This window comes from Camellia sinensis, chromosome 9 (assembly GCF_055761805.1).
Source record: "Camellia sinensis isolate YWXY chromosome 9, ASM5576180v1, whole genome shotgun sequence".
Lineage (NCBI taxonomy): Eukaryota > Viridiplantae > Streptophyta > Magnoliopsida > Ericales > Theaceae > Camellia > Camellia sinensis.
This window is the reverse complement of record NC_138969.1, coordinates 140,762,847-140,785,053: the sequence shown is the minus strand read 5'-3', so window position 1 is coordinate 140,785,053 and position 22,207 is coordinate 140,762,847. Positions and strand designations below refer to the sequence as shown.

At 37.5% G+C, this 22,207-nt stretch overlaps 1 long non-coding RNA gene across 2 annotated transcripts; it reads right to left on the bottom strand.

Moving 5' to 3' along the window:
* Positions 1 to 9,255: 9,255 nt before the first annotated feature.
* Positions 9,256 to 17,307, bottom strand: LOC114263036 (uncharacterized). Of its 2 annotated transcripts, XR_014341215.1 has the most exons (7): positions 17,171 to 17,307; positions 16,554 to 16,731; positions 16,348 to 16,407; positions 12,967 to 13,097; positions 11,662 to 11,795; positions 11,363 to 11,572; positions 9,256 to 9,996 (listed from the first exon to the last, which is right to left on the bottom strand). It is a non-coding gene; the product is annotated as an uncharacterized LOC114263036 (long non-coding RNA). The 2 variants fall into 2 exon arrangements; XR_014341216.1 differs by lacking the exon at positions 16,554 to 16,731 and having other exon boundaries at positions 17,171 to 17,291.
* Positions 17,308 to 22,207: the final 4,900 nt, after the last annotated feature.

Here is a 22,207-nt window from a genome sequence, read left to right as displayed (position 1 = left end):
CAGTATTTTTCCAGGAAGTGTTACTTTGGTGTTGGCAATGTTTATCCTTCGTGGCTCCACTTGCCTGTCCTTTTTCGTTTGTTTTGATGCAAATATTTTTTGTTATTTAATTGTGAAATTGAAAATAATCTGTTTGTAAACTAAAAACACAGAATATGCAGCGGATAAGATAATCAGATCATACCTTGTTGATGATAGAACCTTCTTGGATAAATCACGTGCTTCCAGAAAATTGATAAATCAACCCAGCAGTGGAGTGATATCACAGATTGAATATCACCCACACAAAATCACAGTGCAAAGACTTGATCGTTGTGTTTTTTGGAGAGAGTCAGTATATGGGTAGAAACAGACTATACGTTGTTTCTCACTTGATTACCCATAACCATATATCAGATATATAATATATTATTATATCTATCCATATCAGTTAAAACTGATAATATCTGTATCTTGAGTGGTTATCCTAAATAGGTTTGATTTCAAATTCAAAACCTATTTGGATAAGGATTCAAATTCAAATTTAATGGTCATGCCACATGGGCGCCCATTACTAACATCTCCCACTCGCACATGAGTTGGCATGACACTGCCACATCTCTATCTCAATCTCCCCAAAAAACTAACAATCTCATACTGGCCAATGCACCGTGCTACCGCTGAGAACACCTTCAAGTGGGAGCTCTATACTAGAAACTCAATATGAGTCAGCACAGAGACATCAACCCAAAAAGAATAGAAATAGTGTCTCATGTACCCAGACCCATCTAGCTACATCAGTCCAAAAACAGCTCTAATCCCTCAAAGAGCATGTTTGACTCTCCTAGGTCCCGCATTATATTCACACCCAATCAGCATCCTATAAAGAGCGATGTGAGTTGTCGACAGTGAATATAGAGCAGAGATGTAGAACTAGATGATCTTCTCTTCACCCTCATATCATTCAATTTGAAGTTGACCGCTTTCCCAGTAATGTCCCTTAAAGCCGAATCATACATGACCGCAGGCAACATACCAAAGTAGTTGAACATCAACTCCTCATCTTATGACATAGTCAAAGGTCACAAAAGGCACAAAGTGAAGTCATTTAGGGAAAAAAATGACTTTTAGGACTCACAAGGTGAAGAAGCAGGGATCCATTCTTTCACCTCGCTAACGGGTCGATAAGCACATGCAGTATGAATGCATGTTATAGTGGAGTTACTCTTCCAAAGAGTGATGTTAAACTCACACACCATACAGATCTTAGTCTAGTCGCTCTTAAGCGCACGAGCCGCTTCCTAGCGTCTAACTCGAATTCTCTATTTGCTCGCCTCTCAGGCATCAAATGAGATCTCGCATCTGGCTATCCATAACAGATATATCATGGAAAAGTGGGTACTCTCATATCCATGGTCGGTCTCTAACAAGACCTCATCTTGGCTCCAACCAAGGCGACATAGCTAGTGGATAATTTTAGCTTCTAGTCTCATCCTTACTCGCTACCCAGCGCTAAGGGCGATTGCTCGTGTGAGTGAGCCAATCTTGCCTGCTAACATCAATTTAATTATTTTGTGTATGCTAATTCACAAACCATTGCTAAAAGTAGTAAACATAAATGTGTGATGGAAACAAGTATGAATACTAATGGCATAAATATCCCCAAAAATGAGTTCAACTGAATACACATAAAAAAAAATATCACCACCTACGTAGTCCTAAAGCCCTAACATGAGTAAGATAAACATCTCTAGCAATGGGCTTAGTCAAAGGGTCCGCAACCATGCGACTCGTAGGGATGTGCTCCAGGATCACTTCTTTCTGTGCCAAAATATCTCCGATAAAGTTGAACCTCACATCAATGTGTTTGGTTCTGCCATGGTATTTAGGATCCTTAGCGTAAGCGAGTGCAGCCATGCTGTCACAATGGATAGTCACAAGGTCTGAAGTGTGTGTGACAACATCCAAATGCTGAAGGAATCTCCTCAACCACACGGCTTCCTGAACGGCAGATGAACAAGCCACAAACTCAGCCTCCATAGTCGATAAGGCGATACAGGATTGCTTCTTACTGCTCCAAGAAATAGCACCATCGCTAAGCATGAAAGCATATCCTGAAGTAGACTTACGCTCATCTAGGTCTCCTCCCCAGTCAGCATCACAATAGCCAACTAGATGTAGATCTGAACTCTGGTAGCAAAGTGTGTAATCTGCAGTCCCTCTAAGATATCATAATATCCTCTTAACTGCTTTCCAATGAGCTGGTCCTGGGTTGGATTGGTAACGACTCACCAATCCGACTGCATAACAAATGTTAGGACGTGTACACATCATAGCATACATCAAGCTTCCAACAGCATTTGCATAGGGAACACGGGCCATCTTTTCATTTTCTTCTTGAGTCTTAGGACCCATATCAAGGCTTAGGCTCTCGCCTTTTGCAACAGGAGTGTCAATGGGTTTGCAGCTCTGCATCTGGAACCGCTCTAGAATAGTCTTAATGTAAGTCTCTTGAGACAAACCAAGAAGTCTCCTAGAGCGATCCCTAAGGATCTTAACACCGAGCACATAGCTCACCTCGCCCATGTCCTTCATTTCAAATGTAGAGAACAACCACATTTTAGTGGCGACAATCATCTCCTTGTCATTTCCAGCCAATAATATGTCATCTACATATAATGACAATATCAGAAAAATGTCCTTGGACCGCTTAACGTACACACAGTGATCTTCATCAATCATCGTAAACCCATTTGAAACAATGGCTCGATGAAATCTCAGATTCCACTGTCTGGATGATTGCTTTAAGCCATAAATAGATCGTTGAAGCTTGCAAACTTTGCGCTCCTGACCTACTGCCACAAAGCCTTCTGGTTGATTCATACAGATCTCTTCATCCAATTCTCCATTGAGAAATGCAGTTTTAACGTCCATCTGATATAGCTCTAAGTCCAACTGAGCTACTATGGCCAGGATTAGGCGAATAGAGGCAAACCTTACAACTGGTGAAAAAGTTTCCTCATTGTCCACACCCTCTCGTTGGGTGTAACCTTTCGCCACTAGGCGAGCCTTATACCTTTCTATGGAACCATCCGCCTTGCACTTGATTTTGAGAACCCATTTGTTCCCAATAGTCTTGCGCCCTAGCGGCAAATCAACCAAGTCCCAGACATGATTTTTCTTCATAGACTCTATTTCTTCTTCCATTGCAGTACTCCATTCTTTACTAGTAGGAGATGAGAGAGCCTCTTTGAGATTCTTAGGCTCCATCTCATCACTCGGAGCAATCATGAATGCTTCCCCTTCAATCTCAAAACGACGACGGGGTATAGCTCCACGTTTGCTTCTACGTAGTTGTGAATCCTCATCCATTGGATCTAATCCATGGGTAGGTAGATCGCTCCCACTGTCCCTAGGAGCTTGAGGAATTATTTCCTCATTCTCTACTAAGCTACTAGGTGCGCCTTCAAGTAGATCCTCCATCTCATAGAATTCTACTTCTCTAGTTACCTCACCTCTGCTAGGGAAATCCTCCTCTAGGAAATCCACATCTCGCGACTCAATTTCAGTCACACTTCCATCCGGATGCTCCCCAACAAACACATAGCCCTTAGAATGCTCACTATAGCGAATGAAGATACACTTCTTTCCTCTAGGGCCCAACTTCCCAAACTTATGAGAAGCGTTGTGTATGTAAGCTGCCGAACCCCAAGGCCGCAAATTGCCCAAATCAGGCTTTTTGCCAGTCCACATCTCATATGGGGTGGAAGGAACTGATTTGGAGGGCACACGGTTAAGGACGTAGGCAGCAGTCAACAAAGCATCTCCCCAATAAGAAATTGGAAGATTAGCTCGCGCCATCATTGATCTAACCATGTCAAGCAATGTGCGATTCCTTCTCTCCGCTACACCATTTTGTTGCGGAGTCCTAGGAATTGTCAATTGCTTGATAACTCCTTTTTCCTCACAGAGCACTTTAAATTGCTCAGATAGATACTCACGTCCTCGGTCAGTCCTTAGAGCTTTAATGCTCTTCTCTAATTGATTCTCAACCTCATTAACATACCGTCTAAAGCAATCCAATGCTTCTGACTTGTGAGAAATCAGATAGACATGACCAAAACGTGTGCAATCATCTATAAATGTGATGAAATAAAGGGCTCCATGCTTTGCCCTCACATTCATTGGTCCACATATATCAGAATGAATAAGTTGCAATGGGATAGATGCCCTTATGGCTTTCCCAAATGGTTTTCTTGTTGCCTTTCCAGCAAGACAGTGCTCACAAGTAGGCAAAGTGACTCTAGCGAGTGGGCCTAAAAGACCTTCTCTAGCCAATCTAGTCATCCTGTCTTGTCCTATGTGGCCTAATCTAGCATGCCATCTCATAGAATCATTATCACAAAAAGATGCAATATTAGAAATAGAGCCATTGGCATTTTTATTAATACTAGAATCATCCACATCCAAAACTAAAAAACCATCTGAAAGATAACCAAAACCATAAAAAATTGTTCCCAAATAAATGCTAACACCATTATTCTCAAAACAAAAACTAAAACCAAGGCTCATCATGCTAATAACTGAAACTACGTTTCGCCGAATATCCGGAGCATAAAGAACATCATGAAGATACAAGGTGCGCCCTCGTCGCATTTCCAGCTTGAATGTGCCAATGCCAAGCACCTCCACACTGGACTCGTTCCCCATGTAAACTTTTCTGCTCCCAGCAGGTACTCGGCGATACTCAACGAACCCTACTCTGTCCCTCGCGATGTGGTCTGTTGCTCCGGAGTCTACAACCCAAAAATGAGGAGAATGAGCAATTAATGCTTGACTAGACACAAAGCATTGAATGCGAGAAATTAAGTAAGGGAGTACCTTCTTCTGCTCAGGGCAATCCCGAGCGAAGTGTCCTTCTTTGTTACAGTTAAAACATGTCATCTTAGCCTTTGCCTTCTTACCACCTCTCTTGCCCCTACGCTTGAAATTTCTAGCGCCATTGGGCTTAAGCGCAGCCGCTGCTTGCTTCTTAGGGGCACCTTTTGCTTTTCCACGTTTGAACTGAGAAGTCCTACGTGAGCTTGACTCAACCACCATAGCAGAACCATCAGACTTAGCCGCCTCAAGGCGCTCAGCCTCTAGCTCCAAATGACGCGATATGTCTTCGAATGTTTTCACACTCTCATTATGCATCATGTTCTGCTTCATCTGCTCCCAAGAATTTGGCAGAGAGCGTATCACAGCCTGTACTTGCTGCTCTTGAGTCAAATTATGCCCAGCAGCCGCAAGCTCACTTATCATGGCTGACATGACTCTCAAATGCTGCTTCATCGAGTGATGCGCCCTTTTCTGATATGAGTCAAACTTCATAGTCAGCCCACGTAGCTTTGCCAAAGAGGTAATACCAAACTTTTGCTTGAGAGCTTCCCACATCTCAAATGCAGTCGGGCAATGCTCAAACTCACTAATCAAGTCGTTGTGCATGCTGCTCAACATAGTAAAGCGCGCACACCGATCTTTGTTACGCCAAGTCTGAAAGGCTTCAAGATCACGACGATGTTGAGCTGTATTGCCCTGCTCTGGCTCAACCATCACTTGTTCAAGTGTGGTCAACACTTCTTGCTCATTGAGGAGGTATTGGATCTTACGGCACCATATGTCATAATTGTCGCCATCCAATTTCTCTCCCTTAGTTAAGTCTGCCACCACTGTCTTAGCAGCCATTTCTACATACAGAGTAAATAAATGCGCAGGGGATATTAATGATAGCAACACAAAACCAAATATTTTGCAGCAAAAAAAAAAAGAATCTAAATTAAATAATGATAATTTTACATATGTCTCAAGATCGAAAATTTGCTATGCTCGTAATCATCTCTTGCGCCTCTAATGATAATTATCAAAAATTAATTTCATTCCATGCGCAAAAAATAATCAAACAATCTCCCACTATTTATGGCATATACAAAGCATGATAAATTCCATACAATAGCATCTCAATATAAATTTACAAACAACTCATGCTATATTTATTTAATGATGGAATTCAAATAAATAATTAATCATGCTTCTTTAATTGCAACATATTAAAAAACCAAAAAAAATGTTGTATTTAATATGCAGATTATGCCATAATTAAAGTGTACATCATTTTTGAAATTTTCTGGAATTTTCTGAAATTTTCTGGAATTTTCTGAAATTTTCTGGAATTTTCTGAAATTTTCTGGAATTTTAAATAACTAATTAAACACGCATAAAATTAGAAATAAAAAATCCAGAAACTAGTAAACAGAAACAATATTCAGATTATGCCATAATTAAAATGTACATTGTTCTGAAATATTCTGAAATTTTTCTGAAATATTCTGGAATTTTAAATGACTAATAAATACACATAAAATTAGAAATAAAAAATCCAGAAACTGATAAAATGAGACAATATTACCAGTAAATAATAAAACCTTTCAGAAGTCTACAATAAATATTTCAGCCCCAGAAAATTATTTATGCAATACCAGAAGCAGTTTAAAGCATAAAACATGAATTATTAACACAGGAAAAATAATTTATATTTTCTGAAAATTTTCAAAATTTTACAGAATGTAGAAAAATTAATTCTGAGTCTAACAGTATAAGCCACGCATAAAACAAATATGTAATGAATTAATTATGACCATTTAACGCAATTCAGAATTAAAAACAAAACAAACAGTGCCTAATACGCCAGCAGCCAAGCCAGCCGAGGAAAACGGCGCGGCTCAGCACGCTGCCCAGATCGCGGCTCGGCTCTTGGCTCGGCTCACGGCTCGGCTCGCGGCTCAGTGCGCGGCTCAGAGCACGGCGCGCGTGCGTGGCGCGGAGGGCGCGCGCGTGGCTGCGCCGCTGACGCGCGCGTGAGAGCGCGTGCAAGCGCATCGGTTGAGCAGCTGGCGCGTGGGGGCGCGTGGAAACGGCCCACGGCGTCAGGTGGCGCGTGCAGACCACGCGCCACCTTCCAGGGTGTTTTCTGGTCCGATTTTTGTACTGTCGGACTCCTTTTTTCAAAATAAAACTATTTATGATATGAAAAAAGACATTAATGAACATAAAAAATTATTTTTATGCTCCTAATCTGATAAAAAAAAAATTTTCTTCTACAAATATTCGTGTGTATAATGTATACATATACATATAAAAGTATACACATGATTAAAGGAAACACGAAAATATCCATTAACATGCTCTGATACCAATGTAAACTAAAAACACCGAATATGCAGCGGATAAAATAATCAGATCATACCTTCTTGATGATAGAACCTTCTTGGATAAATCACGTGCTTCCAGAAAACTGACAAATCAACCCAGCAGTGGAGTGATATCATAGATTGAATATCACCCACACAAAATCACAGTGCAAAGACTTGATCGTTGTGTTTTTGGGAGAGAGTCAGTATATGGGTAGAAACAGACTATACGTTGTTTCTCACTTGATTACCCATAACCATATATCAGATATATAATATATTATTATATCTATCCATATCAGTTAAAACTGATAATATCTGTATCTTGAGTGGTTATCCTAAATAGGTTTGATTTCAAATTCAAAACCTATTTGGATAAGGATTCAAATTCAAATTTAATGGTCATGCCACATGGGCGCCCATTACTAACACTGTTAGTAGTTATATGATGGGTGGGGTGGCGGTAGTGGTAAAGGTGGTATGGTGGTCAAGTGGTGGCAATGGAGTAGGAGAGGAGGTGGCAGTGGCAGTAGCGACAGTGACAATGGCAGTGCGGAGGTTGTCGAATGGTAGCAGCGACAGTGACAACGGTGGTGGCAGTGGTAGAGTGGCGGCAGTTTAGTGACATTGATGAGATTGTAGTCTAAAAATCATATGACATCACACCACCACCTGCGCCTTAAACATACCCCTGCTTTCGTGACCTTTTCTAATACTTTGTGTATTGTAATAAGCTTGTACGCTGTATAAAATTTGTCATTTTCATCTTTTTGACGTTCATTTTCGCTTGTTAGTCAGTAATATTGTCTGTCATCTGTCACTTTTGGGGTCTCAGATTGCCACTAGAAAACGTTTTCTATCTTTTGAAAGTGAAAAATATTTTTGTGCCCAAATAATCTTGTTTTCTATTGGTTAGGGAAATTTTTTTTTGCTGACTTCGTTTCCTTGTCAAACCAAACATCAAAAAATGTATGGAATCAAATAGAGATATTAAAAAAGGCTTTTATATTGTGACTTGAAAGCTTAAATCTTTTTTCCTGCAGAGAAACGGAATAACAATTTATTCCTATAAAACATCTCAGAACAAAAAGATTTAATCAGAAATATCAACAAAATATTGTGAAGTACAAAGAAATCAGAATATGCAAGTGAAAATTCCGAACCAGGAGAATAGTTACAGTTACTGAATTTGTATAATGGTTTGAGAGGTTGATTTATGGCTATAGTGTGCACAAGTTGGTGTTCCTCAACATCAATCTTGCTATGGCTATGCTTGTTGCTGTACAAAATTTACACTTTTGGCAACTAAATTTTTAGTCACCAAAAATTTTTAGCAACTAAATATTTTGGTCGCAAGAGTATTCACTGAAGGATTGTCAGGGAAGGTAATTGGCTACTAAAATTATTTTAGTCGCCAAATGTAATGCAATGCCGACTAATTTTTTAGTCACTAAAAGTATTGAAAAAAAATTAAATATCACCTTTTTAGTGACTAAAAATATTTGTCGTGAAAAACATTACTAATATTTAGCTACTAAAGTTTTAGTCACTAAAATTTTTTTTGGTTCCTCCTATTATTTTTTTAGTAACTAAATATATTAGCCGCCTAAAGTGTGATTGTGTTTTAGCTACTAAAAATTTAGTCGCCTAAAGTCTCACATTTTTAGCTACTAAAATTTTAGTCGGCAAAGAGTTCTTCTTTTGGCTACTAAAAATTTGGTCGCCTAAAGTCCTACATGATTGGCTACTAAGATTTTAGTTGGTAAAGAGCTCCTATTTTTGCTATTAAATATTTGGTCACCTAAAGTCCCGCATTTTTAACTACTAAATTGTTAATCAACAAAACTGTTTTTATTCTTTTGATTTTCTTTTTAGCTACCAAATATTTTAGTCGTCAAATGTTTGATTTTCTTTTAGCTACAAAACTTTTAGTAGCCAAATGTCTGTTTTTTTTATTTTATCTTTTTGCTACAAAACTTTTAGTTGCTAAATGTCTTTTTTTTTTTTTCTTTTTTTTTTTTGCTACTGAACTTTTAGCCGCCCAAAGTATTTTCCCAATTTCTTTTTAGTTACTAATTGTTTAGTCGTCAAAAACATAATATTATGTTTTATCGCAAAATTATAATTTCTCCATAACCTGTCTATATTCCATGCAACCTGTAATATGTATATAAACAAAATGATACATCTATCAATCATTCCACAATCTGCACCCATATACAAAACATAAATAATTTTGAATGTCAAAGTCCATACAAGCCAACTATTGTCCAAACTAACATAATAATTCCATACAAAATATGCCATACAAAAATCAAAGTTCTTTGTATACAAAAAAATACATTTACTACCAAATGAAATTACCATTTGGCATGGTATAAATTACCATCATAATCTGTACCACGACAAAAGGTGATATATATACCACGACAAAAGTTTTTCTATAGACCATGACAAAAGGTCTTATATGTACGTCGACAAATGGTCATATATATGTACCACGATAGAAGGTGTTCTATGTACCATGACAAAAGCTTTTCTATAGACCATGACAAAATATCATATATGTACGTTGACAAATTAATGGTCATATATGTACCGCGACAGAAGGTGATCTATGTACCACGACAGTCATTATCTGTTGATTGCCAAAAGTTTTATGAATCAGTAATACTGAACTACACAAAAGGTGAGGACGACAAAAGTATTATATTAGTTCGATATAAAAGTGAAAATTCTTCTCCATACACCAATATAGATTATCTACAAGTCTATGCAACAAAGCCATCTACAAAAAAAAAAACAAAAAAAAAATATTAGAATTGGTTATAAAATATCAATTCAGTCAACCATAGAGAATATGTTCTAACATGCATTTAAGGTAGAACAATCGAGAAATGTCTTCTTGAAAATAAAAGTATAGATATATATATCATGCAATATTTATTCCAACCAACTGCACCAGCAATCTAATATGTAATTTCTTCGTCCTATAAATCTATAAAGGCAATTATTAGAATATGTTAATATTATTTTCATAAAATTGTCGCTCTTTAAACTAAATGTTACTAGTTTTTTGACTAAGTATAAAGCGTTTTCGGCTCAAACTCCAAGCCTGCGGGTCCTAATTACATTCCATCAGTTGTCATAAGCTGTAAATATCATGGGAAAGCAGTCCATGAGAGCCACAAGGTGGTTCGGGGAACCTGTCCATGTGAGTTACATGGTGGTTCATGGGCTGTTTTGAATTTTCTCCCCCAAAACGCTCTTTTTCGACTAAGTTTAGGGCGTATTCGGCTCTAACTCCCTACCTACAGGTCCGAATTACATTCCGTCAATTCTGACAAGTCCTATTTGTCATGGGAAAACTGTCCGTGTGAGTCACACGGTGGTTCGGGGGCTGTTTTGAATTTTCGCCCCTGAAACGCCCTTTTTTAACAAAGTTTAGGGCGTATTCGACTCTAACTCCCTACCTACCGGTCTGAATTGCATTCTGTCAGTTCTCACAAGTCCTATTTGTTATGGGGAAACTGTCCGTGAGAGTCACACGGTGGTTTGGTGGCTGTTTTGAATTTTTGCCCCAAAAACGCCCTTTTTTGACTAAGTTTAGGGCGTATTCGCCTCTAACTCCCTACCTACGATTCCGAATTACATTCCGTCAGTTCTTACAAGTCCTATTTGTCATGGGAAACCTGCCCGTGTAAGTCAAACGGTGGTTCGGGGGCTGTTTTGAATTTTTGCCCCCGAAACGCTCTTTTTCGAGTAAGTTTTAGGCATATTGGTTGCAAGACAAACATTATGAAGATACTAATAACAGTTCCCTTCAATCAACAGGAAATGTACTGACATTTATAGGTTCAAACTAGGAAGTTACGAATACCCCAAACTATGAATCATTCAACAATATATGACATTTGGCAAAAATAATATAGTTTCATAACTAAAACAGAAAAATTACATCAGATAGTTCAGAATCATTTGATTAATCCCATTTTATGAGCACAGGTTATGCAGTTTAAGCCACATGCAGTATGCTACAAGTACCTACAAGTACCAAAGGTTAATTGCTGACATTGTGGAAATAGGAGCCCGGACACAAGGGTTTCATTTTTGTCAAACTTTAGTGTCTATTATGATGCAGGGACAGAACATACCTTTGTGTCAAGCTACAAGGCATGCATCGTGGGCCTTCAGCCATTCCACATACTCTTCCAATCATCTGAATCCTTTTCCTCAGTTATTTCTATAGGCGAAGCATTGGTGAAGCCCAAAACCTGAGCAATATATGAAACAGGGACTGTAGGGCGACTTGAACGAGACACGCATCTCACAGCATGTGTACCGCATCTTCTCAACATAAAGATCTGCAGTGAAAGAAAAATATTTTATTATCTGTTTTAAGTGTTACTAACCCATGGAAGTTAGAATTAGAGATAACAATATGTATACCCACCCATAAGACAGGTGTTAAGATTAGGTGCAGTCTTGTATAGTCTAAAGAACCGGACATAATTTCCTGAAGTGACAGCGGTATGAATTGCAAGAGCATGTTTTACAGCCTCATCTTTTTTGGTTTCAACTGATGAGCTGAAGGCCAATACAATGCATATGTCAGTTTAGCATTCTATATGAACTCATACGCTAAAAGAACAGAAAGGAAAAATAGATTTTCTTAGCAAATAGACTCAGCAATGCTATGATTCACTCACACTAAAGGCATAGTAGACACAAGGGAAACAAGAAAAAAAATGCACACGGACACAGACATATTTCCATGGGATCCCTCCAGCCATGCAGCACTAATGTTTGCATGACTACAAAATACACAAGAATTCATAAAAGTCTAGCCAAAACCATGCCAAGTTTTTCCTGACATATAATAACATGAACCCAATCCATATCTTTTTTAAATATCAATTTTCAGTTATGCATGACATTACCATCAGCATCACCATAATTTCTGGCAGCAAAAAAAAAGCTGATAAATTGACCAGGTTTCAGGTGTTCAGGACATAATTCCTGGATTTTGATTTCATGAGGTCAAATGTTATCTAACAAGATGAAAATATAGACCAGATTTTTTCAAGTGTTTCTCAAATGGGATTTACTTTTTTTTTTATTTATTTTTATGTATCAAGTACATAGCTTGAAAAATCAGAAGAGAAAAGATAAACCAACTCTATTTTGAGCATCAGTAAGTCATATATTTTGATTGATTAGAGTAGGTTTCAACCCCCATGTAGTTGGGATAAGGCATCGTTGGGTTTGATTAGGTTTTAGACATTCAGTCAACAGTCTACTATCGAATTTTCAAAATAGTCTTACGTTAACCATCAAGTTGCTGAAATGAAATGCCTTACCAAAAATGAAAAGAAATTAAATTCCTTACCAAACAATGCATTGAAAAGCAATACTATTGTCAATAGTTTTCCGAAGTACTCACACCAAAATTCCACTATAGCAAAATTCAATGGTTTTCTTCAGTGCATCTAACTTGGGCACAAAAATATCTATGATTTGATATACAAATAAGTCAACCACCCATACATAACTTTTCATGATAGTTCAAGGTATTAAATAAAAAGCCAAGTACAAAACACAATTTAAAATTTAAATTTAGTCTGCAACAAATCAACAAAATTATCAGTGATTTTGTAACCAACACAATGTAACAACTCCAAAAGCAGCAATGACATAATAAGAGATCGACAAACAAGATCAATGAGAAACAACACGAATGCAAGATGGATGTACTAACCTTGACATTGCTGATACCAGATCTCTGCTATTGTTGGCGTGCAAGATAACACAGAGTAAATTGTAAGCAGAAAATTCCATGTGGCACCCCTTAATTGACTCCGCATAAAGTGTTTTCAACTGTGATTGACACTGCAAATCAGATGGAAGAAAGTCAGCCAATGCCTCTAATCAACATGAACAATTAAATGGAATCAACATTCAATTTACTAAGCTCCATAAACAATTCTAAAAGAAATTGCCCTAGTTCCAATAACATATGTCGAACACTTATCTCATACCCTTACTAAAGTAGTGTCCTGACATGAGTACATTATACATTTAGAAGAGTTCATAGACTACAACTAAAAGCCAAATTTGAGACAAGAGTTTCAACTTTCAAATAATAGAAATTTTCCGGTTTAAAAACTGGAAGTTGTTATCATCCTATTCTCCACTCAAAATAATGCCTATAAGAATCCTAGAGAAGAAGGAAGGCATGGTGCGAAGCAGTCCTAGAACCTACACCATAGGTTAAATTGGTTTTGATCATGAACAATGAACACCTATAGATGCAATGACAAAGAAGAGTGATATAATCACTATAAATAAAAATGTTAGGGAGAGGAAAAGATGTAAATTGACATGGGATGTAGTAGTAAAAAAGGCTATGAATTTATTTAATTTAACTAAGCATATAGCCCTTAACATAACAAAATTGTAAAAAGGATTTATGTAGCTAAACCCACTTGATTTGAACACATGGCTTAGTTTGGTTTTGATTTTTTTTATTCATTTTCCATGTATATATATTCTAGTAATTAAGATGGGCTATTGGGGACCCCTTTTGTAACGCCCTCAAAATTAACCCATTATATAACATTGACATGCATTATTTAAAGAAGACAATTTATTAATTCATTCATCAGAGTATTACTAAATAAATCATTACATGTAACATCGAATAAAATGCCCTACAGGCTTACATCTTTCCAAGCCAACACTTGGACTCAAAAATATGAGTTCCAATCTCAATACAAGAAAAGCCCTAGGCTTGAATGTTTACATGTACAAATAAATAAAAACTATTAACTAAAGGTAGTCTTCTTCAATCCAGAAGCCAAACCCTCCCAAGCTAAGTCCTTGGAGGTAACTTATCACCTGAACCTGAAAATGATGTTCCCATAAAGGGTGAGCCACAGCCCAGTAGAAACATACTAAACCATATATAAGCAATGAATAAAGCAATAGCATTCAACAGATGGTTAACCAAAATAATCAATTACTTCATTTTACAGTCTCATGACACTATTGCCAAAGATACGTTTTACTTTCCAATTTTATCAATATGGCTCAAAACCTGGCCAAACTTATAACAGTGAATCACATATATCATATTCACATCCTTCCAATATCAACAAACAAATGAGACTCAAGCTCAAATCAAACACTTCATACTTCCAAATTGATACACATTTTAGTGCTGTATCAATAAAACACTTCTATATAAATAAGCACACATAAAAGTGATGCTAATGGAGTCCATCCCCTATCTCCTCCCAAACAAAATCCGGTTTAGAGGTCCATCCCCTATCTTCCCCTAAACCGTGGAGTACATCCCCTATCTCCTCCTACACACAAAACAATGTATGCAAATGCAATGCTCAATCAATACACGTATTTTCTGTATCAATGCAATAGTCAAAATTAATGACTTAACCAATGTGATTAGTTTCAGTTATTCCTAATCCACATGCAATGTCTACAACAATCACGACTATCCTCCACCGATAGCCCAAAACAGTTATTTCTAAACTGAAAATAACTATGTCATCAATTCAATAAACAAATGATTCCAATTACCCAATTATGCTATTTAACCAATGAATTCCCCAATTCCATGAATTTAACCATCTTTTCCCAATTCCATGAATTACTTATACAAATTAATTCAATAATACAACTAGGGTCTTTCCCAAAATTACCAAAGTATCCCCAACATATCAAATTACCAAAGCTTAGAACAAAACCTATAAAATGGAGTAGGAAATCCCTACCTCAAAGAAAATAACCCGAATGGAGAAGATAGAGATAAATGCCCAAATTCCAATGTGCTCCAAATCACCAAATGTTCAGATTAGAATGAAGCCCAAGCCGTCCTCTATCTTTCTAATGAAGGATCTAGGGTAGAAACACACCCTAAGTGGATCAAATCTAAGAGAGAAGGTGAATAGGGAGAGAGAGAAGTCGGACCTAGGGTTTGGAATCAAAAAGAATATGAAAAAGACTGATCAAAACCCGCTGTTGCGTATATAAACTGGACAGGCTCGCTCGAGCGAAGACTTGGTCGCTCGAGCGACCAGACACAGAGAAACTACGCTCGAGCCAAGGAAGCCTTGCTCGAGCCAACAAGCCAAAAGCTCGCTCGAGTGAAAGAAAGCTCGATCGAGCGAAGAACTCAAACCCTCAGGTCTGTAACCAGACACACGCTCGAGCGAAGGAACAATTGCTCGAGCGAAGAACGAACTAACTCGCTCGAGCGAATAAAAGCTCGCTCGAGCCAAGAATGCAAAGCTACAGGTCCAAACCAGAAACAAACTCTCGCTCGAGCTACCAAACCCCGGCTCGAGCGAAGAACCAAAAACAACAGCTCGCTCGAGCGACAAACTCCTCGCTCGAGCGAAGATCCAAAATACTGGACAGCAACACTTGATTTCTAAACCCAACCAACCTGAAACAAACCTGCCCAACACATCCTATAATTCTAAATGAGAAATAAGGGACAACAACAACCGTTATACAATGACAGAATCTACGGAACCTAAGTCCGGATACAATAATCAAATGGGAGAAGACCGGGGTCGCTATACCTTTGGACAATGAGGGCTTTTATTCAGTAGGGTTTTTAGATGAGGAGTTTATTTTGTTTTGACTTGGTGTTTCAACAAGTGTTTTATTCTGCCTTTATTATTGGGGCCCGTGAACAAGGAAGGTTTTTAGTTTGTTGGAACTTCGGACAGAGAATTTTATTTTTTATAATTTTTGGATAAGAACTATTTTATTTTATTGAGCCTTTGGATAGGGTGTTTTTTTATTTTGTAGAGCCTTCAGACAAGAAGATTTTTTTTAGTTTTATTTTATTTTTGGATAAGATTTATTTTATTTTATTTGCGGCCTTCAAATAATTGGGGATCTTAGGCAAGCAACTATCTCACCTAAGTGATGGGCCAACCCTATGTTGGCCACATAGGATACAAGCAACTAAAACAACTATTGCCTAGCCTCAAAAAGAAGATATTATAACTGTGAAACAGCAGAACAAATTAACAAGGGGCAAATTAACAAGCCACACCAATTGGGACAGTTTCAAAGTTAAAATGGTAATATCAAAGCAGGTATCAACCTGATTATATTCGGCCAAGTCTCCAAGTTCTATTGCCAAACGAGCATGAGTTTCATAAACCTGAAACAAAAGTACGAAAATTGTAAATATTTGAGGTACCATTCATTAAAGAATTGGGAATCTAATTCATTATAGAAAAAGAAAGATGGTTCTTTCTGTGAGGCTAAATAAAGATATTCACACTACATAAAAGTGAAACACAGAACCTGCTATGTGTAAAAAGAAATAATGCACTCCATGTAGCATAGTTATCTAAACAGTATGGGATATCTTTCTCGGTGCATGGTGATAGGATGAAGGGGCGTAGGAAGTTGGTTGGCCACTGCGGTGGTGGAGAAGGGAGAAGGACTGTTGCAGCAGCAGCGGCAACATGGAGTTGCTTTCCTGCGTAGCAGAACAAAAAGAAATGAAAGAAGGGAGAAAAAGGGGGGAATTTGTAGCTTTAGATAACAGAATCATAAAAATTAATATGATTTGTTCATATATTAAATAACATCTTTGTAATTTTTAATAAATTACAGCCCCATACATTAAATTTTGAAAAAACCCTAAACATCATCTTTGCAAATTTGAATCAATTACAGAGACATCATCTTTGAATAAATTTTGAAAAAATCGTAAACATCATCTTTGAAAAAACCCTAAACATCATCTTTGCAAATTTGAATCAAAGAAACAATGTTAGAAAAGGGGGAAACAGAGAAAGGGAGGAGGAGAGAGAGAGAGAGAGACTGTGAAAGAGCTCGAGCGAGAGAGCGAGAGACGGACGCACACACAGACCGAGAAGGACAGCGCAAGAGAGAGAGAGAGAGAGAGAAAGAACCTGTGATGTGCGCTATGACGGTGGTGATTTGCACCGGTGGCGGTCGCCGTCGCAATGTCGCCTGTACGGTAGGCTACGGTGAGGGGGTGATTTCTGTGAGGTTCAGTGAGGTGTGTGTGTGATACACTATTGTGAAGTTGTGTTTCCAAACAGAGATCAACGTGTTGAAATTTCAACCTTTAATGACTAATGTGCTTTTTTGTCAGCAAAGGAATAAATTATGCCGACTAACTGCTTTTGTCGCCAAATATCACTCAACAACGAGAAAAATATTAGTCGCCAAAAGTCTTATTTAGCGACTAATTTCTATTTCAGTCATGAAAAAGCAATATAGCCGATTAAATATTTTTTTTTGCCTAAAATGTGAACTAACGGCGACCAATATCTTGTTTAGTCGCTAAAAGTGGAATTGTTGCCGACTAAATTTGAATTTAGTCACCAATAATTAATATTTATCGACTAAAATATTTTAGTAGTTAGATCTTGAACCAATGCCAACAAAATTAATTTTTAGTCGCCAAAAGTGGTCGCCAAAGATGCATTTTGTTGTAGTGATATTTCGTGCAACCTGTAGTATGTATATAAACAAAACAATACATATTTTATCAATTATTCCACAATCCAAATTACTTCCTACCATCCAAAACTGAATAACTTCAAATGTATATATCTCATACAAGCCAATTATTGTCCAAACTAAAATTATATTTCCACACAAAACAGAGAAGCATACGAAAATCCAACCCTCCATATACAAAAAAATTATATTTAGTAGCATGTGAAATGGCCATTTCGCGTGGTATAAGTTATCATCATAATCTATACCATAACGAAAGATGATCTATATGCCACGCTAGTAACTATCAGTTGGATTACAAAAGTTATTTGTATCAGTAATACTAATCTATACAAAAGCAGAGGGCGACATAGTTAGTAGAATTATACAAAAATGTCAAGTGTCCTCTATACACAAAAATTGATTATCCACAAGTCCATACCAAAAGCCATCTACAAAAAATTTAAAAAAAAATTGCATCCATTACAAAATATCAATTGCTTCAGATATAGGAAAAATGTTGTAATAACATGCATTTAAGGTAGAACAATCTATAAATGCCTTTTTCGAAATACAATCATATGTATGTATGACAAAAGATTTATTCCAAACTTGATTTCAATTCACAAAAAATCCAATTTTTGGGAGCATTCCTCTTCATAAAATAGATGTTTATTGGTAGAATGTTTTGCTTGTAAATTTATTTTAACACTTCTTCATTTCCATTTTCCTAGTCAAAGTAAAATAAATGAGTAATCTACGGGATTATCTCCATAACCATATCACGCTTTCTTAATACGTTTACCACCCAAATGACCACTGTATATGATGAAACAATGACACCATTTACAATCAAAATGTTGAACAATTATTGGATGTCAAACTCTCCCTTTTTTGAATAAATTTAAGGCATTTTCAAAACAATGACACCATTACAATCAAAATTATTATTTGGCGACTAAATTATTATATAGTCGGAAAAAATTAATATAGCACGACTAAAAAAATATTTAGTAGCCTAAGCCCTAAACTAACGCCGACCAATTGTTTTTTTTGTCACTTATTGCTATATTTTTGGCAACTAAATTTTTTTTAGTCGGCAAAAATTAATATACCATGACTAAAAAAATTTAGTAGCCTAAAATCTAAGTTAAGGCCGACCAATCACTTTTTTAATCGCCTATTGTTATACTTTTGGCGACTAACTCTGTTTTACCAAATTTGGTCGCCAAAAGTGTAAATTGTTGTAGTGTTGTCACTAGGAAGACACTCAATTAGGCTGTGTTTGAATCAAATATTTGAGGAGTTAGACAAAGAAAAATTGTGCCACAACAACTAATAATGAAAGATCAGACGGTTGTATGTGGTTCAATTGTCATGTTTTAGGACTTCTTAGGATTTGAAAATATGGCAGCAACATGACAAGATTAATGGATATACTCTATTGGCCATTTAAATAGATAGATATAGAGAAAGATAGTGGGCATGTTTGATGCAACATATTGTAAGTTAAAAGTTAATGATAATCAAAAAATAGAAATTAAAAGCACTTCTCATCCAGCTTTCACCTAATTAATTTTTTTCAACTTATTTAGATTATTTTGGTTTAATAAATTATAAGTGATGAAAGTTAAGAGAGAGAAAGATACGTAGAGAGAGAGAATAAAACTTTCAAAGATATTTTTCATTTTAGTTCACACACCTTCAACCTTACACGAGTTCACTTATATACACATATGGTTTGCTCTAACTAAGTTTGTTACAAAATCAGTTGAGAATTAGTTGTGAATTTGTTACACACACAAATGATCTCATGTACACAAACCATATGCTTGAATTGGTCTCTCATCATGCATACCAATAGCTGATCTGTAACTGTCATACAAAACAGAGTTAGCAGATCTCCTATATGCACCTGCAGTAACTGAAGATATAACAGTTGTAGCAGATGTATCAGATGTAATAGGTGCAGCTAATATAGCAGACAGAGTAGTAGTTGGTGTAGCTGATATAGTAGGTGATGCAGCTGATGTAGATGAAGCTGGATGGTCTTGGTCAGCTGATGTAAATGAAGCTACTTATCAGGCCCCCTCGAGCTGAAAGGTGGGAGACCAACTAAAAGCTTGGATTAAAGAAAAAGAAAACGAGACACAGGAAGAGATTTGGTGAAAATATCTGCCACTTGATCAGAGGAAGCCTCATGATGAATAAGAAGTTGCTTAGCTGAGGCTTTTTCGCGCACAAAATGATTATCGATTTCGATATGCTTTGTTTGAGCATGAAACACTAGATTAGCAGCAAGAGAAAGAGCAGACATGTTATCACACCAAAGCACAGGAACTGATGAAGGACAGATATGCATATCTTTAAGAAGCATTTGAAGCCAAGCAACTTCAGCACTTGCAAGAGCCATAGCCTTGTATTCGGCTTTAGTAGAAGATTGAGCTACAGTGGGTTGCTTCTTAGCAGCCCAAGACACCAAGTTAGGACCAAGAAAAATGCAAAAACCTGAGGTAGAGCGCCTATCACAAGGGCTACCAGCCCAGTGAGCATCAGAGAAACACATGAAGATCAAATGCACCAGAGGAAAAAGTCAAACCAGACTGTAAAGAACCTTTAACAAAATGTAACAGTTGCTTAACCAGAGCAAAGTGAGCTTAAGAAGGGTTATGCATATACTGACAGGCTTGATTAATAGCGAAAGCCAAATCTGGACGAGTAATAGTCAAGTATTGAAGTCCACCAACAAAACTGCGATAAAGAGCAGGGTTAGAAAAGGGAACATCAGAAGAAGAGACAGCTGGTTTAGCAGAAAGAGGAGAAGAAACTGGATTGAAATCTGTCATGCCAGAACGCTTGAGCAGAGTAGAGGCATACTGGGATTGAGACAGAAAATAACCAAAAGGAGTAGAAGTAACAGAGATGCCAAGAAAGTAAGAGAGATTGCCTAATTCCTTAAGAGAAAAGGCTGAATGTAACTGAGTAATAAGATGCTTGAGATGAGAAGGAGAACTTCCAGTAAGTAGAATATCATCTACATAAACCAGAAGATAGGTTAATAAGGAAGAAGTGGCTTGAACAAACAGAGAATTGCCACAATGACTATTAACAAAACCAAGAGTAAGCAAGAAAGTAGAGAAAGTGGAAAACCAAGCTCGTGGCGCTTGTTTCAAGCCATAGAGAGATTTGTTAAGCTTGCAAACATAGGTAGGAAATTGAGAATCAACAAAGCCAGGAGGCTGAGACATGAAAACATCTTCTTCAAGGTGGCCACGAAGGAAAGCATTGGACACATCTAATTGTTGAATAGGCCAGTTATAGTGAAAAACAATACAAATAAAAACTCTGATTGTAGGCAGCTTTGCAGCTGGACTGAAAGTATCTAAGAAATCGATGCCTGCTTCCTATAGATAGCCCTTAGCAACCAGACGAGATTTGTATCTAGCAATTGAACGATCTGACCCTTTTTTAATTCGAAACACCCATTTGCAGCCAACAATATTTTGTGTAGGAGAAGATGGCACCAAAGTCCAAGTATTCTGATTTTGTAAGGTAGTAAACTCCTTAACCATAGAATTAAACCAATGAGGACATTGAAGAGCTTGTTTATAAGTGTAACACCCTGTCCCACATCGGAAGTTTGCATGGGTGATCTTGGGCATATATAGCACCACTACCTTGCTACTAAATAACTTGGACTTAAGCTTTTGGGTATTGTTGGTCGACCCACAAGTTATTTGGGCCAGCAAGTAGTGGGGCGTTACAAATGGTATCAGAGCCGACCCATGCACACAACCATGTGGGCCACTTATTCTGGGCTGGCCACGAGCTTGTCGTGGTATTCTGATTGATTATAGACCCTCGCGAGGACGCGAGGATTTATAAGTGGGGGAGTTTGTAACACCCTGTCCCACATCGGAAGTTTGCATGGGTGATCTTGGGCATATATAGCACCACTACCTTGCTACTAAATAACTTGGACTTAAGCTTTTGGGTATTGTTGGTCGACCCACAAGTTATTTGGGCCAGCAAGTAGTGGGGCGTTACAATAAGATTGTGGTTCAGAGGTAGTAAGAGAAGAGGAACAAGAAGAAGGAGCAGTAAGACCAAACTAAGGAGCAGCAGCTTTAGCAGCTTTGGCTCTAGTAACCATAGAATGAGAATTAGTAGTGGTTGGTGCAGGTAAAATGGGAATAATAAGTTGAATACCAGGTGGAGAAGAAGAAATAGGAGATAAAATAAAACCAGGAGCTAGAGAAGCTGATGGAGAAGAAGAAGAACCAGAATTAGGTAACATAGAATCAGAACCTGCAGAACTGGAAGCAGGAAGTGTAGAAACAGAAGAATTATCAGATGAAGAAGATGCAGAACTGGAAGCAGAAAATATAGAAGCAGAGGAGTGAGAAGCAGAGGGGTTAGTAGGTGAAGAGTGAGTAGAACCCCAGAAAAAAGAAGTAATAGCATCCTTAGAAGAAAGAAGA